The sequence below is a fragment of the Physeter macrocephalus genome, chromosome 21 (genome assembly GCF_002837175.3).
Source record: "Physeter macrocephalus isolate SW-GA chromosome 21, ASM283717v5, whole genome shotgun sequence".
NCBI lineage: Eukaryota > Metazoa > Chordata > Mammalia > Artiodactyla > Physeteridae > Physeter > Physeter macrocephalus.
In genome coordinates, this window is record NC_041234.1 from 84,077,765 (window position 1) to 84,094,611 (window position 16,847).

Consider the following 16,847-nt stretch of genomic DNA (forward strand, 5'->3'; position numbering starts at 1 on the left):
TCACTGGGGTTAGTGAAAGTTTTACTCTTCTCTAGGCCTTTTCTGACATTGCCCTAGTGAGGAGGGGGAGTGGTGCTTTGTCACTGCCAGATGGGAGTGGGAGTCCAGGCTCCCCACATGGTCTCCACTAACATTGAAGTAGTGGGAGTCAGCAGGCAGGGGGAGGAGGAGAACCTCATTACCTCCCAGCAGGAATGAAGTCCCGGCTCCCTACTTGTCCTTCTGTGATACCACCCTAGTAGAGTGTTTGGGGCACTTCATTACAGCCTGGCTAGCCTGGAAGACTTGGCTTCCTACTACCAGCCTTTGCTGGTATGTAAATGACCACAGATTTTTTCCTGTGGTGTTTAGCTGGAGTAGAGTCTGCATTGTCTAAAAGATTTCTGTCTTGCTCGGCTGCCTCTTTCCTTGTCCTTTGGCTAGAGAAAGCAAGATTTTGTTGGAGGCTTTATTTTGTCCAAGCCCATTAGCATTTCTGGGTTGCTGGCTCCTTCAGCACCTAGTCTGGGATATATGAGGCAAAAAGAAAACCTAGGGAACTCATTACCATGTTATTCTTCAGATCCTGAGGTTTCTAGTCACTCTGCCTTTTCTTCTCCTCTTTTCTTGTGTTTGATATATAAGTACCAAGCATATAACAAAATAATATATATGTATATTCATTCCATATATAAAGTTGTTCTTAGTGAAAGAAATAAAAAAAAGTATGTCTACTACATCTTCTCAGAAAAATAAGTCTCTACAGAGGTCTTAAAACAAGTCTGTGTAGACTGTTTCTAAAGAACTTTTCATTTTATTCTTACCACATATTCATAATGGAAAGGCAAATAATATTCATGTATCAGAGATAAAGAAACTGAGGCCCAGAAGTATTAGATACTTACCCATGCGAAGTCATGATTTCTAGGTGAGTACACGGGGAGAACCAAACCCCATTGTTCTGATCAATAACCTAGGGTATTTCCATTAGGTCGTGCTTTATAACCCAGGTAAACTTCCAGTCTTCTATGTGCAAAGAAATAATTTTGTTGTAATAACAGAATACATGCATGCTAGTGCATGCTGTGGAAACACTGAGAATTCTTGAAATTCTGGAAGAAATAAAGCCACAGGGAACCTCAACCTGTGGGTTATGATCAGATGGGACATAGCTTGGGTGTAGCATCAGCTATCGCAGGATCCCTGTTGCAGACATCAGGTAAATGATTTAAGGTACATTTTTCTGGTAGAAATTCCTAGTCAGTATACATTTTCCAAATATGGTTCCGGGTACAAGCACAGGTCTTCAACTTCAGGTCAATTTATAAATGTAGAGTTGAAAGGGGTCTCAGCTTTTCTTAAATGAATCCTTGCTGCTTCTTAGAGCTAGCAATCTTAGAGTTACCAATCTGTGCTGGGTGGCTCTAGAGAACAAAATAAAGGACAATGGCAATTAGAGGAAGACAGGTTACATATTGATATAAGGCTTTTCAAACTATCAAAGCTATCAATTATGATATGGGCTGCATCATTGAATAGTAAGTCCTTTATCACTGGATAGCTCCAAGCCAAGGGATACTGTAGAATTGATTCTTGCACTCAGTGGGCACTTGGTCGAGATGAACTGAGAAATCCCAACTTACTCTAAGGTTTTATCATGACTTCTTGTTCAAAATCAACTCAGCAATGCCCTCTTAGTGTTCTCAGGCTGCCATAGCAAAATACTATTGATTGGGTGACTGAAATGTATTTTCTCATAGTTCTGGAGCCTGGAAATCTGAGATCAAGGTGCCAGCATGGTCAGATTCTGGTGAGACCTCTCTTCCTGGCTTTCAGATGGCCAACTTCCCACTGTGTCCTCACACAGCCTTTCCTCAGTGCATGTGCCTGGAGAGAGAGTGTGAGTTCTCTTTCCCTCTTCTTATAAGGGCACCAATCCTATTGGATTAAGACTTTACCCTTATGACTTCCTAAAAGCAGTAGCTCCAAAAACAGTCACATTAGAGGTTAAGGCTTCAACAAATGAATTTTGAGGGAGAATTCAGTCCGTATCACTCTCTCCTGTTCCTGCTCAAGTTTTTTGTTTGTTTGGTTGGTTTGGGGTTTTTTTGTTTTGTTTTGTTTTGTTTTGTTTTGTTTTTGCTTCCAACCCTATCACCTAGAACCCAGTCACACCAAATTCATTGCTCTTTCCTGAGCACATTAAGCTCTTTCATACCTCCAAACATCTGCCTGGGTAAAAGTCCCTTTGCCTGAAATGGCCTTTTTTATCTTTTTCACCAGGCAACACCTTCAAGATCCAATTCAAATGTCACAATCTTTATAAAGACCTTACTAATTTCTCAAGAAAAAAATAACAGTTTATTCCTTTAGATTCCCCAGCATTTTCTTCATGCCTCTATAATAGCCCTTCTCACATAGCCTTACAGTTACTTATTAACATCTGTTTCCCCCACTAAACTGTGAACTACTTAAGGGCAGGAACCCTTGTCTCTTTGTACTCCTAGCACCTACTGAATAGTAAATAGTGGGTGTTCAGTAAATGTTTATTGGAAACATATGTGCTTTTGAGCTGCACAATCTGATAGTTATTGAAGTATATTTAACTTACAATGTTGTGTTAGTTTCAAGTGTACAACAGTTATTCAGTTATACACACACACACAGACACACACACACACACATATATATACACATATTTATTCTTTCTCAGATTCTTTTCCATTATAGGTTATTACAAGATATTGAGTATAGTTCCCCATGCTATACAGTAGGTCCTTGTTGTTTACCTATTTTATATAGTAGTGTGTAATGTTAATCTCAAACTCCTAATTTATCTCCCCCCTCAATAGTACTTTGGCTAGTCTTTTTATTTAGAAGTGAAGTTTAGTTTTATTTAAGATATCAATCATGTAAAAATAAGATAAATAACAGAATGAGGAATGTAATCACATTTATTTTACATATATATCTTTTACAAGAAATTTTGTGATATATGGAGGTGGCATGTTCCTGAAGGACTAGTAAACTTCACGTCTCCAAAGTTAAATAACCCTGAGGGATACTATGTGTATGCATAAAGAAGCACTCATACTTGTAGTTCTCTTTTTCTGATTCAGCATTATTTTGATTTTAGCATGTAGTGTTTTAAATTAACAGAATTAATACACATTCCATCTAGAGAAAGGTAGTTAGTTCAACTTTCCAGTACACATATTAAATCTGTGCCATTTTGTCTAGATAGGCTTTATGTAGGCATATGTGAAAAAGATCTGTACCTCCATTTTAGATGTTGCCACCTGATAATTCACTTAGTAAAGATGTTTTTCACTAAATTTTAAACTCTAATATCAGTCCTGTAATGGAGATTGAGAGATATGGAACATTAAGGGAGCAGCGATTAAAGGGAAATTGGCATGGTTTCATAAACACTTAGAAAAAAACCCATCCAAACAAAAGTTGAAAGAAATAGTTATCACTAGATCTCTATCTACATGAATTTGTCCATGTGGACTAAGTGAAAATTAGAACATTTTGGCCAATATTGGTTAAAATATGAGAATTATCTTTCTAATCTTCTCTAGATAAATGTTTTGCAGTATGACCTGCACTAGCAGAATCAGCTGTTGACAACTTGTTAGAAACTCAAATTCTCAGGTCCTACCAAAGACCTGATGAATCAGAAACTCTTCGGGTAGGGCCTAACAACCTGGTTTTTAACAAAAGCTGCAGGTGATTCTGATATGAATTCAAGTTTGAAAACCACTGCTCTAGATTTCTGGCATTTATGAATTCCCTGGGTAATTAAACATCTTCCTTCCTAATTTTTTCCTTTATGGGGCTGATGACACATTGTTTTCAGGTGTTAATCATCATTATTATTATTATTATTATTATAAAGATTGTTCCAACTCCCTTTGTCTGTGGGCTTTGCAATACTTGGACTCCTAGCTCAGAAGCCCCAGATTGGTTTTCCATCCTTTGATACCTAATTTGGCCTCCTCTGTCATAGAATATAAGTTTTATCTTGCCAGCTGACAAAACCTGGAAAACACACTTTCAAATAACAGAAATAGCACACACTGCTTTCTGGGTGTGTAGACTGTCTGTGGGAGTGAACTCTGCCTAAAAATCCCCTTATCCCATTTCTGGAACTCTGTCCTAAGACTGTATAAAACAAATGTGGAGATAAATATCCAAAGTTTTTCGTTGTAACCTTGTTTGCCAATATGAAAAACTGGACAACTCAAATATTTATCAACGGGGGATGATTATATAAATTATGTTAAATTCATATTACTAAATATTATGTATCTGTTAAAAGAATTTAGTAGCTCAGCATGTACTGGAATGGAAAGATATCCAAGATATGTTGTAATGGGATAAAAGTAAAACCATGGTGCAGAACAGTATTGTTTATATGATCTCACCACTTGAGAGGAAAAGATATTTGAATTTTCAGCATGGACATATTTTACATTTAGAGAAATAAGGTCTATATTTATTAGAAACCAAAGATGATCACAATATGCTTTTAACTGCAAAAAGAGTGCACTACAAAACAGTATGCAGTAAGAACTTTTGGAAGCGATGTGTCTGTCTCAATGGGTCTTGGGTTGTATGCGTGTATGCATTTTTTAAAACTCGTTAAATGGTACCCCTAACATTTGTGTGTTTCACTGTATGTGAATTTTATCTAATTAAAGGGTCATACAAAAGAATGAAACTGGACCCCTAACTCACACCATATACAAAAATCAACTCAAAATGTATTTTAAAGACTTGAATGTAATACCTGAAACTATAAAAATCCTAGAAAAAAACATAGGGAGTAAGCTCCTCGATATTGGTCTTGGGAATGATTTTTTGGATTTGATACCAAAACAAAGGCAACAAAAGCAAAGATTTAAAAAGTTGGGCTACATCAAAATAAAAGCTTATGCTCAGCTAAGGAAACTGTCAACAAAATTAAAAGGCAACCTTACAGAATAGGAGAAAATATTTGCAAACCATATATTTGATAAGGGTTTAATATCCAAAAAATAAAAGGAACTCATACAATTCAATATCAAGAAAAAGCAAGTAGCCAAATTTAAAAATGGGCAAAAAGACATGGAAACAACCTGAATGTCCATCAGTGAGTGAATGGATAAAGAAGTCGTGGTATGTATGTATATATATATATATATATAAAACATAATATTATTCATCCATAAAAATGAGGAAATACTACCATTTGCGATAATATGGACGGACCTTGAAGGCACTATGCTAAGTGAAATAAGTTAGAGAAAGACAAATATTGTCTGATTTCATTTACATGTGGAATTTAAAAACAAAAAAAAACAAAACCCCTCACTAAACTCATAGAAAAAGAGATCAGATTTGTGGTAACAGAGGCATGGGGTAGGGGGAGGGGAAATTGGAGGAAGGTGGTTAAAAGGTACAAACGTTCAGTTATAAGATAAATTATGTACTAGGGATGTAATGTACAACATGATGACTATAGTTAGCACTGCTATATGATATATAGCAGTGTTAACTATAGTTAAGATAGTGGATCCTAAGAGTTCTCATCACAAAGAGATAGTTTTTTTTTCTTTTCCTTTTATTGTATCTGTATGAGATGATTGATGGTAACAAAGCCTATTGTGGTAATCTTTCCACAATATATGTAAATCAAATCATCATGCTGTTCATCTTAAACTTCTACAGTGATGTATGTCAATTTTTCTCAATAAAACAGGAAAAAAATTTTAAATGGGCAGAGGACCTGAATAGACATTTTTTCCACAGAAGACAAACAGATGGTCCATAGACACATGAAAAGACGCACAACATCATTAATCATTAAGGAAATGCAAACCAAAACCACAATGAAATACCACCTCCCACCTGTCACAATGGCTATCCTCAAAAAAGACAACAACTAACAAATGTTGGCAAGGATGTAGAGATAAGGGAACCCTTGTGCACAGTTGGTGGGAATGTAAACTGGTACAGCCACTATGGAGAACAGTATGGAGTTTCCTTAAGAAATTAAAAATAGAATTACTATACAATCCAGCAGTTCCATTTCTGGGTATATATCCAAAGGAAATAAAATAAAATTATTTTGAAGAGACATCTGTTCTCTTATGTTAATAGCATTATTCACAATAGCCAAGAGGTGTGTGTGTTTGTGTGTGTGTGTGTGTGTGTGTGTGTGTGTGTGTGTATATAATAAAATAATAATAATATATATATTATTCAGGCTTAAAAAAGAAGGAAATCTTGTCATTTGTGACAAGATGGATGAACCTGGAAGGCATTGTACTAACTGAAATTAGCTAGACAAAGACAAATACGGCATGGTATCACTTACATGTGGCATGGACTTATATATACTACCAAATGTAAAATAGATAGCTAGTGGGAAGCAGCCTCATAGCACAGAGAGATCAGCTCGGTGCTTTGTGACCACCTAGAGGGGTGGGATAGGGAGGGTGGGAGGGAGGGAGATGCAAGAGGGAAGAGAATGGGGATATATGTATATGTATAGCTGATTCACTTTGTTATAAACCAGAAACTAACACACATTGTAAACCAATTATACTCCAATAAAGATGTTTATAAAAATTCCAAATATAAAAAAATTAATTTAATTAAAAAAAATAAATTGAATTCATAGAAACAGAAGAGAAAAGTTGTCAGGGACTGGGGGAGGAAATAGGGAGAGGTTGGTAAAAGTGTATAACTTTCAGTTATAAGATAAATAAAGTCTGAGGATCTAATATATAACATGGTGATTATAGTTGATGACACTGAAATTGTTAAGATAGTAGAACTTAAATGTTCTCATAAAAAATAAAAAGAAAGAAAGAAAAACAAAGAAAGAAAGAAAGAAAAAGGTAAATACGTGAAGTGATGGATGTATTAATTAACTCAATGGGAGGAATCTTTTCACAATGTACATGTAATATAAAATCGTCACATTGTACACTTTAAATATTTTACAATTTTATTTGTCAATTATACCTCAATAAAGCTGGAAATAGTTTTTTAAAAGTCATAAACAAATATTGAACTCTAGTTATTCATACAAAGGTATTTAGGAGTAATTTGTACTGGTATCTGCAATTTCATGTGAAATATATCAAAAATTAAGAGTGATTAATGGACTGACAGATATGTGTAAAGCAAACAGGATGTTAACAAGTGCAGAATCAAGGTGATGAGAATATAGGAATTCGTTGCATATTTCTTTCAACTTTTCTAAATGTTTGAAAATAATCGTATTAAGTGAAGTAAGCCAGGCAGAAAAAGACAAATATCATATGATATAGCTTATATGTGGAATCTTAAAAAATTATACAAATGAACTTTTTTACAAAGCAGGAATAGACCCACAGACATAGAAAACAAACTTATGGTTACCAAAGGGGAAAGGGGAGAGGGATAAATTAGGAGTTTGAGATTAACATACACACACTACTATATATGCAATAAATAACCAACAAGGACCTACTGTATAGCACAGGGAACTATACTCAATATTTTGTAATAATCTATAAGGGAAAAGAATCTGAAAAAGAATATATATATGTATGTATGTATATATATATATATATATATATATATACACACAAACATATGTGTGTGTGTATAACTGAATCACTTTGCTATACACCTGAAACTAACACAACATTGTAAATCAACTATACTTTGTAAATGTTGAAAAAACAGCATGTATAGGATAATCTCATTGTAACTCATTTTTTGAGTCTCCATGATTTTGAGTTTCGCACATAGTCTATAAATTAACAGAATTTATATAATGTTACAGTACAAGAATATTTATTCTTGACATGGAAAGATATCTAACCTTTTAAGTGGACAAAACCGATTGCAAAACATCATATATAATATGATCTCATTTGTGTAAAAACCAAGGTGTTTATATAGACAAATTAAATGTCTAGAAGAATGAACATGAAACTGTTAACACTGGGGATCCCTGGGGGTTGAAATAATGAGGGCTTTCATTTTCTCTGTACTATTTTAATGTTTTACTACATTCAAGTATATTCAGCAAAAAAAAATATATATTTCCATTATAAAATTTAATTGGTTTTAATGATGACAGATGGTATAATTTAGGGGAGAAATGGGAACTTTCCAACCTGTGCTTGAATACCTCTGGGGTTCAGAAGTTACCTACGTCAAGAAACAGTCTGTTCCATTGTTGGAAAGGCCTTAATTGTAAGAGCGGTTTTGCTTATATCAAGTTAAAAGCTCCTTGCCTCGGTGTTTTTCTTATTGGAACAACACTGAACAAGATGACATTTTACTATACGACATAGTTAGTGGTCTAACAATATAAAGGGAACTAGAGCAACTAACGGTGGCACAAAGTGTGGGTGATGGACATAGACAAGGAGCAATAGTGAGGGCTATAACAAGAGTTTTTGAAAAGAAGGCACAGTAACTTCTAAGAGATTTGACCCAGGTCCTACCTGGAGTGAGAGATGACAAAGCCACAGAAATTCATCTGAGAGCTTTCTAGGGGTTCCCAGTTGTTCTCCGCAGGTCTGGGGGCATTGTCTTGTAAGGGGAATTGTATTTCCGGTGATTCTGTTTAGCAGGAACACTACTTGATAGTACAAACTAAGACTAGCATAAATAGCTGTGCTAATAGACATCCTCAGCAATCAGAAAATCAAACTATCAAGATGGTGATTGTCTTTAAGTACGTAATTTTATTATGCCTGAGATATGTGTTTGAGGAAAAACTCATTAAGTTTGCAAATGATACAAAATGACACAGGGTCTGCTAAATATTCTCAAAGACAGAATTCAATTCAAAATGACTTTGACGGGCTTCCCTGGTGGCGCAGTGATTGAGAGTCCGCCTGCCGATGCAGGGGGCGCGGGTTCGTACCCCGGTCTGGGAGGATCCCACGTGCCGCGGAGCGGCTGGGCCCGTGAGCCATGGCCGCTGAGCCTGCGCGTCCGGAGCCTGTGCTCCGCAACGGGAGAGGCCACAAAAAAACAGTTCCACCAGTGGCTCTCACTAGGGAGAGCACCCCAGGTGGAAATGCAAAATGACTTTGACCAATTGGGGGAAATGTCCCTACAACAACAGGATAAAACTTAAAAGGGAAAAGTACAAAAGTACTTTTAGGATGGACTGATGTTTAGGTGCATGTGTAAAAGGAAAAGACTGAGTAGGATGGAGAGGATCAGAATTTACCAGAATCTATAGCATAAAGTTGTTGTGGGAAAAGTACCAACCAAATACTGGGGTAAAATTAGGATTAAGTAGTTCTGGGAGATGGGCCTTTATATTACAAATTTCTCAGAACTCTCTTATTCTCTCTTTCTCTGTCCCCTTACCCATTTATTTATACCTTGCCTTTTCCCAGAAATATAATTATACATCTTATAATGACACATGAAATAAAATATAATGTAAATAAAAATACATGGCAAAGAAGAAAGATAAACAAGTGTGAGGATGTAAGACTAGGAATGGGGCTCAAACATGCAAGTTATAAAGACATATGTCTTTTCTGTTGGTGGAAAGCAAATTTAGCTTTAAGCTTATTCACTGCTAATTAAAAAGAGAAGAATAAAGAAACAAAGCAGGCCAGTTATATAGTTTAGAAGTGTATGGTGTTTATAGTAGTCTACTATAATATATAAAGAACTTCTACAAATTTGTAAGAATACTTAAAACAACTTAATAGAAAAATGGTCAAAAACATGAACATGTAAGTTACAGAAGAGGAAATACAAATGACCAATACAAATGAAAAGATGCTTAACTCCACTAGCAATCAGAAAAAAATACAAGTTATATCGACACCATTTTCTTCCTCATTAGATTGGAAAATAAACAAACAAAAATACCATGATAATAACAAGTGTTGAGAAGAACATGGGGGGATACATATGCTCACAGTCTGACAGTGGGAATGCAAATTGTTGTAGCCACTTTGGAATTTAATTTGGGTGTGTATATTAAAGTGGGAAATGCGTATGCCCTATGACGTCAATTTTGCTGATTATTAGAATAATTAGTGATCTTCACTGTTATTCAGTTCTCCTTTCCTTCTGGGCACACAGTAGGACTGCACTCAGTGGTTCTCTTATGGTTGATTAAGACTGTGTCTAGTCTGGTCAACGAGTTATTATTTCTGTAGCAAGTGGGAAACTCTGAAAAGCTTTTTCTTCTGCCATGTGGACTGTCAGTGTTCAAAATGGTGACTGCTCCAGCAGTCTGGGTCCCTGAGTCCAATGAGCAGAGCCCTCTAAGCCTCAATGGACATGTAACATGAGCAAGAAATAATACCTTTTTAAAATATTAATCATCGATCAATGTAGCGAGAACTCAAAAATTTATTGGTTAAGTTTTAAAAAGATGCAAAATGATATGCCTAATATGATACCATTTATGTACAAAAAATCAAACTATCAAACTTCAAAGTATATTATATCTCTTCTATAGCTCCACTTATGTATTGTCAGTATGCAGAAAAGGGTCAAGAGGAATACATACCATAACATGCAACCTCAAAATTGTGGTTACTTTGAGGGCAGGACTAGTTAGACCAGATTTGACAATGGTGGCCAAAGGGGATTTAGCTTACTCTAAAATGTTTTAAAGGAAGAATATATTAATTTTAAATAAAAAAATTATTAAAAATGTTGAAATGGCATAAAGTCAGGAAGATTTTTATTGTTCATAAGGGAAGAAATTTTTACTGTTTTAAAACATCGATGGAGTATAAACTCGGTAGATAATAAATTGGTCATATATATCCATATAAAAATGCACATATCCTGTGATTCACTATTCTAGGGGCACATGTGCATGTAATGTGTGTACTAGAATGTTTATTGCAGCACTGTTTGTAAAAGCAAAAACTTGAAAAAAGCTTGCATCCTTCATTAGGGAATTGGTTAAATAAGTTGTTGTACATTCATAAAATGGAATACCTGGCAGCAGTTTAAAAGAAAGAGGAGGATCTATATTACTGATATGGAAAGATGTCCAAGATAGATTATTAAGTGAAATGCAATCTAGAAAATATTTTGTATAGTATATTAACATTTATAGAAAGAAATGTAAACAACAAAAAAGAAGAACGTATCTATAGTTCTTCTCTCCAAACCAACAAACACAGGAGCAGGATGATAACTTCACCGGACAAAGTGTTAATCTTGTACAAGATAAGAAGGTGACAAAGGGCCTCAGCGTGTCTATGAGTTAGAAAAATAGCTTACCCCAGCCAAGAAACATCAAAAAGGTTTTTACTTTATCCTGGAATATTTGCAAGTATAGTAATAGAAAAGGATTACTTTTGCAAGGAGGCCTATACAGGACTAAACAAATGATGTCTGAGAAAGCAGTGATTACAGAGGAAACAAGATAAAATGTAAGCAATGGAAAAACATTGGTTAATGGTAGGAGAGGACACGCATACTCCTGCGAGATGCTGAAGGAGCCACTGAGGCTGAGCAGGAAGAAGATTCCAAGAGTATAGGTTCTATACTAGAGGAGACAATACAGGAGGACCCGGACCAGTGTTTCTAACAGTGTAGTCCTGTTATATGTAGTGGATCCTCTGGTGTATAGGCAGTGTAACCTCCCGAGATGGAACTTTTGACTACTTCATATTCTGTATCACTGATGCTCACAAACATCTAGGTCTACTCTGGCATTATATCCTATTCTCCTCTGGCCATGGATGCCCGCGCCATCACAGATGAGGAAGTGAATATGCAGTTAGACTGTGTGCAATATTAAAGTGAGATTGTGGGCTCTCTATAAGTTTGCATACTAAGATAGGCATTCATAGGTACCCAAAGTTACTATTAGTTGAACGTAAGCAGTTTATTAATAATATAAAATTCTCAAATAAGATTGAAATTAAAAATGAAAACAAGCTGTAGTCAGGCATTCATTGGTCCATTTGGTAAGTTTCACTTGTGCTACTACCATTATTATGCTGTGATTCTTGATATGCAGCTGCAGCCCTCAAGGGGCTATTTAAAAAAAAATTATTAACATCAACTCCATCACCAATATCAGAAACCTGGTTGTATTCAATTTCCTCCTTTTTCTTCAATTGAAAATAATTATTGCAACAGATTCCTAATTAACCTCCCTAACTATGTACTCTTTTCATATATTCTTCAAATTATGACCTGAGAATTACTTTCTAAAATCTAAGTGTGCTAATGTTGTTCCTCTTTACAACTCATCAGTTGCTTCCCATCAATCTACTGAGTAAAATGCAAATTCCTTAGCACCATAGGCAAGATTGTTTAGTCCTCGACTCTTCAACCCTATCTCAAGGGGCTATTTTTTTCTTCATCAGGTACTTTGCCCACAGTTAGAGTACAGTGCTTTTATAATGAGCCCAGTAGGTGTCTGGATTCATACCGTATCTAGATTAAATATACAACGCACATATTTATCTTCAAGTTGAATCACAGACATTAACTTTCCCCTCAATATCATTTTATGGTCAAAAATATAAGCCTTTGCTAAAAGAGTTGAATTTAAACATTAATAACAAAGTAGATAGTTCACACAGAGCAGTGTTACAGGAGTGTGGTCCTTTGACCACCTGCACCAGAAACAACTGGAAGCTTGTTAAAGCTGCAAATCTCTGGGCCCTATGCCAGCTCTATCAAATCAAGCTCTGTGGAGGTGGAGCCCAGGAATTGGTCATTTTAATAGGTTTCTCCAGTTGTTCCTGGCGCACACATCAGTTGATGAGCCACCTGCCTGTATGATGACGGTGACAGCAGAATTAAGGAGAATAAAGTAGAAAGAAAAAGCTTTTTTTTTCTCAAAGAAGTGATAATTTAAAAACTAATTAAATGTGTGTAGGGGTTAGATGAGTTGAACATTACCCTAAGTTACCTCATTCAGGATGTTAAGAAAAAATGATCAAATTTCCCATTTGCGATAGGAAAGTTTAGCCTGAAGGAAGCCACAAAGGATAAATGTATGCTCACACTGACGGTGACACTGATAGACATCTGCTAGAAATCTTTTCAGTAAAGTAAATTCATTAAAAGTACAACTAAATGTGATTGAATTTTTGAATCTTTGCAAGTCTTCATATGAATAATTCACAGATCAGAAAAAAAAATCCTTTGTCAGGTCATGCATATGTCTCCTGATTTTTGGTGCAGAAAATATGGTTGCCTTAGTTATACAGGACTGACCCCATGGATTAAGCTCAGCGCAGACAAGTAGAATTGTGTGTCATCCACAGAGACGATAATTGAATCCAGGAGACAGATGGTATTGACCCTGGTACAGTAAACCCACCACATTCAGAATTGTGCAACTTGGTGGTTTCATAATTTCAGCAGAAGCCAATGCTATGGGCAATCAGCACGGAACTGCTAATCTCTCTTGATAGAACTTTTAGCTTGGCTGATTTATTAATTCAGTCAAGGAAGATGTACCTCCATCTCTCTTGTTGACATCTTTTAGAATAACTAACTTTTCTCCTCTTCCCGTAGTACAAAGATCTGTAAGTCTCTTTGATTTGGGGATCTCTAACAGTTCGTCTAAGAACAGACAGGGCCTCATTTGTAGAGCAATAAAAAATCCCAAATGGGAGTCTTAAGGCCAGTGGGAAATGCTTTGATGTGAAAGTATGGAAACAGATACTATAGAAGAAGCCAAAGATAGGAGATGCAAACCAGATGAAGACTAATATTACTGAGGCCCAGATTGAAGAATGTGTTTAGGAGTATGTAGTGATTCATGGTATCAACAGCAGCAGAGAAGTAGATATGATAAAGAAAAACTATCCTTTGAAGTGGCACTGAGGTTTTTATTGACCTTAAAAAGCCAAGCTGAGGGTAGAAAAATACAAAGATTTTTAATACACAGTGTTAAGAACTCACTCCAGAAATTTGGTGATGAAAAAAATAGAAAGAGGATTAAAGTTTATTGATGCTTACTGTGTACCTGCCACTTTATATTTGTTATTATATTTCTCCCTCACAACAAGGGTGTGGAAACTAAGGCTCAGAGAAGTAATTAACCAAGGTTAAAACAACTTCTAAGTGACAGAAATTGGATTTGAACCTAGTTCTGTCATATTCCATATGTAGTGCGCATTCCATTGTAAGAGGCTGATCACATGACATTTAACAGGATTTTGTGACCCACCAGCCTTTTATCCTTTAGGTCCCTACTTTGGACACTGGAGTAACATCAAGGTTGAGGTAGCAGTTGTGAGGAGTTGATTGGCTGTAGGTTGGAGGAGTGGAAAGAAACCTTATAGGTACTTAAAGAGTACTAACTCATTTAAGCCTCACAACAATCCTATGATGTAGGTACTATTACAATTTTGCAACTGAGAAAAATGAGGTACAGAGCATTGAAGTAACTTATTCAAAGTCACCCAGCCAGTACAAAGAGGTACTCAAACCAAGTTTGTTTGCACTATGCTGTATTGCTTGGAGAAATGAAGAAGTCAGGTGTTTGTTCTTGCAGATTGAAGAGGATCCAGAAGAGAAGGCTGAGAGTGAAAGATCGCTTGTTTGGTTTCAGACTAACATCCCTCCTGTGACCCTGAATTCATTCTCTCTCTCTGTCTGCCTGGCTCTTGCTCTTTGCTGTGTTACTCAATAAAATCCCTCCTCCATCCCTCTTCACATGTTATTGTTCTTATTTTAAACCTCTCATGACTATGGTCCTCTCTTTAAACCTAGTAATCCCATAGCATTCTTTCATGACATCCCTAAAACAATCTCTTGTTCTTTATCATCTCTCTCTTTATTCTAATCCAGTATGTAGGACAACCTCAAATCCCTACCAAATGTTAGAACCCATTTCCTCTTACCTCTCCAGTTCATCTTACCAAGTGGAACTCTTGTTCTGTCCTGCGAACACAGATTTCTCTATGGACTCACCAAAGAGGTCTTTTTCAAGTCAATGGAGGTTCTTTCAACTCTGGAGTTGAGGAGGTGTGCCAGTGGTACACTCAGAGCTTTACCTTAGAACATGTACCATGAAGTATTGAAGCTGAATGGGGACCCTACTGATCATTAGTCCAACCCTCCCACACCACCTTCTTCAGTGGAAAAATTTGAGGCCCAGAGACTTTTCCTTAAACTGCATATATCTCAAACTTCATTCATATACTAATCATAACTACGGTAGGCTAGACCCACTTCTCTCCTTGCCACCCCTTTATCACCTTCTCTTTTGTGGGTAACTAGCACTTAGATGACTTTTCCCTCTCTACTTCTTCCTTTGCTATTTTCTCAGCAACATTTATGTTAAGCCGTCTATCAATCAATATTTATTTTTAGTGACCGGCCAGATGCCAGAGATAGAGGAGTCATTGCTCTTCTAAACTTTGTTTAATGTTTGCCTTCACGCTACATTTACCACTCACCAACAATAATAGGACTTCATTCAGCCCAGCTCTATTTCAAACCACAATCTTCTTACAAGCTCTCTGATTTCACCAGGACACTCAATTGCTCTGACTCCAATAACGTCACTGAGATCATTGATTCTCTTCATGCTTTGCTGGGCTCCCTCCGCAGCCTGACCACCATTACTCACTCCTGTATCTTTTATAGTTCTTGAGTTCTCGTAACCCCCATTTGTTGTCCAACTAACTCTTATCTCAAGCATTTCTGTAACAACCTCTAGCTAACTATTATGCCCTTACCTATTCAATTATCCTTCCTGTTCATGACCTCTCTCTACCTTGCCTGCCATGCTAATGTGTCTCTGCTTATGTGTCTGCTTTTGCCTCTTGACCAAACATCTTCTTATGTTTTTATCCCCAAATTATTTGCTTGATACTTACCTGTCTACCATTGGCTTATTATTCCCAATTAGGCAGGTATGCCAATGATCTGCCCCATAGTGTGCCTTGCTAGGGATATAGATCACACCCTATAGTAATTCTGCAACATCTCTGGTCTTTTTCTGGGTATTCTCTCCCTTTACACATCTGCCCCACTCAAGTGAACAAAATTGAAGTGGTTAAAGTGTTCTGCCTTAATATTGGCAATTTAAGGCAAGAAAATGATATCTGATAACAAAGGTACTAATTGCTATTCTTGTGTTTGGTTTATGTTCCATGTAGTTGATAGAGAAGTGAAGGAAATACTCTAGTTGTAGGATTTGTATTTATGTGAATTTGGTAGATAAACCTAGACTAAGTTATATTTGATATGTAAACAACCAGAATATAGGCATGGAAAGCATTTTATGTGCTCCATAAGGAGGAGCAATTAGTAAATTTATGGTTTGGAGTTGACGTTACTCTTGTAATATGAAAATAACTATTTGTTAGCTAAAGTTAGTTGTTATGCCTTTTTTAAAAAAATAATTTATTTTTAGCTGCGTTGGGTCTTTGCTGCTGCGTGTGGACTTTCTCTAGTTGTGGTGGCTTCTCTTGTTGCAGAGCATGGGCTCTAGGAGCATGGGCTTCAGTAGTTGTGGCTCACGGGCTCTAGAATGCAGGTTCAGTAGTTGTGGTGCACGGGCTTAGTTGCTCTGCAGCATGTGGGATCTTCCCGGACCAGGACTCGAAGCCGTGTCTCCTGCGTTGGCAGGAGCATTCATTTTTTTTTTAACATCTTTATTGGAGTATAATTGCTTTACAATGTTGTGTTAGTTTCTGCTGTATAGCAAAGTGAGTCACCTATACGTATACGTATATTCCCCATATCCCCTCCCTCTTGCATCTCCCTCCCACCCTCCCTATCCCACCCCTCTAGGTGGTCACAAAGCACCAAGCTGATCTCCCTGTGCTATGCGGCTGCTTCCCACTAGCTATCTATTTTACATCTGGTAGTGTATATATGTCCATGCCACTCTCTCACTT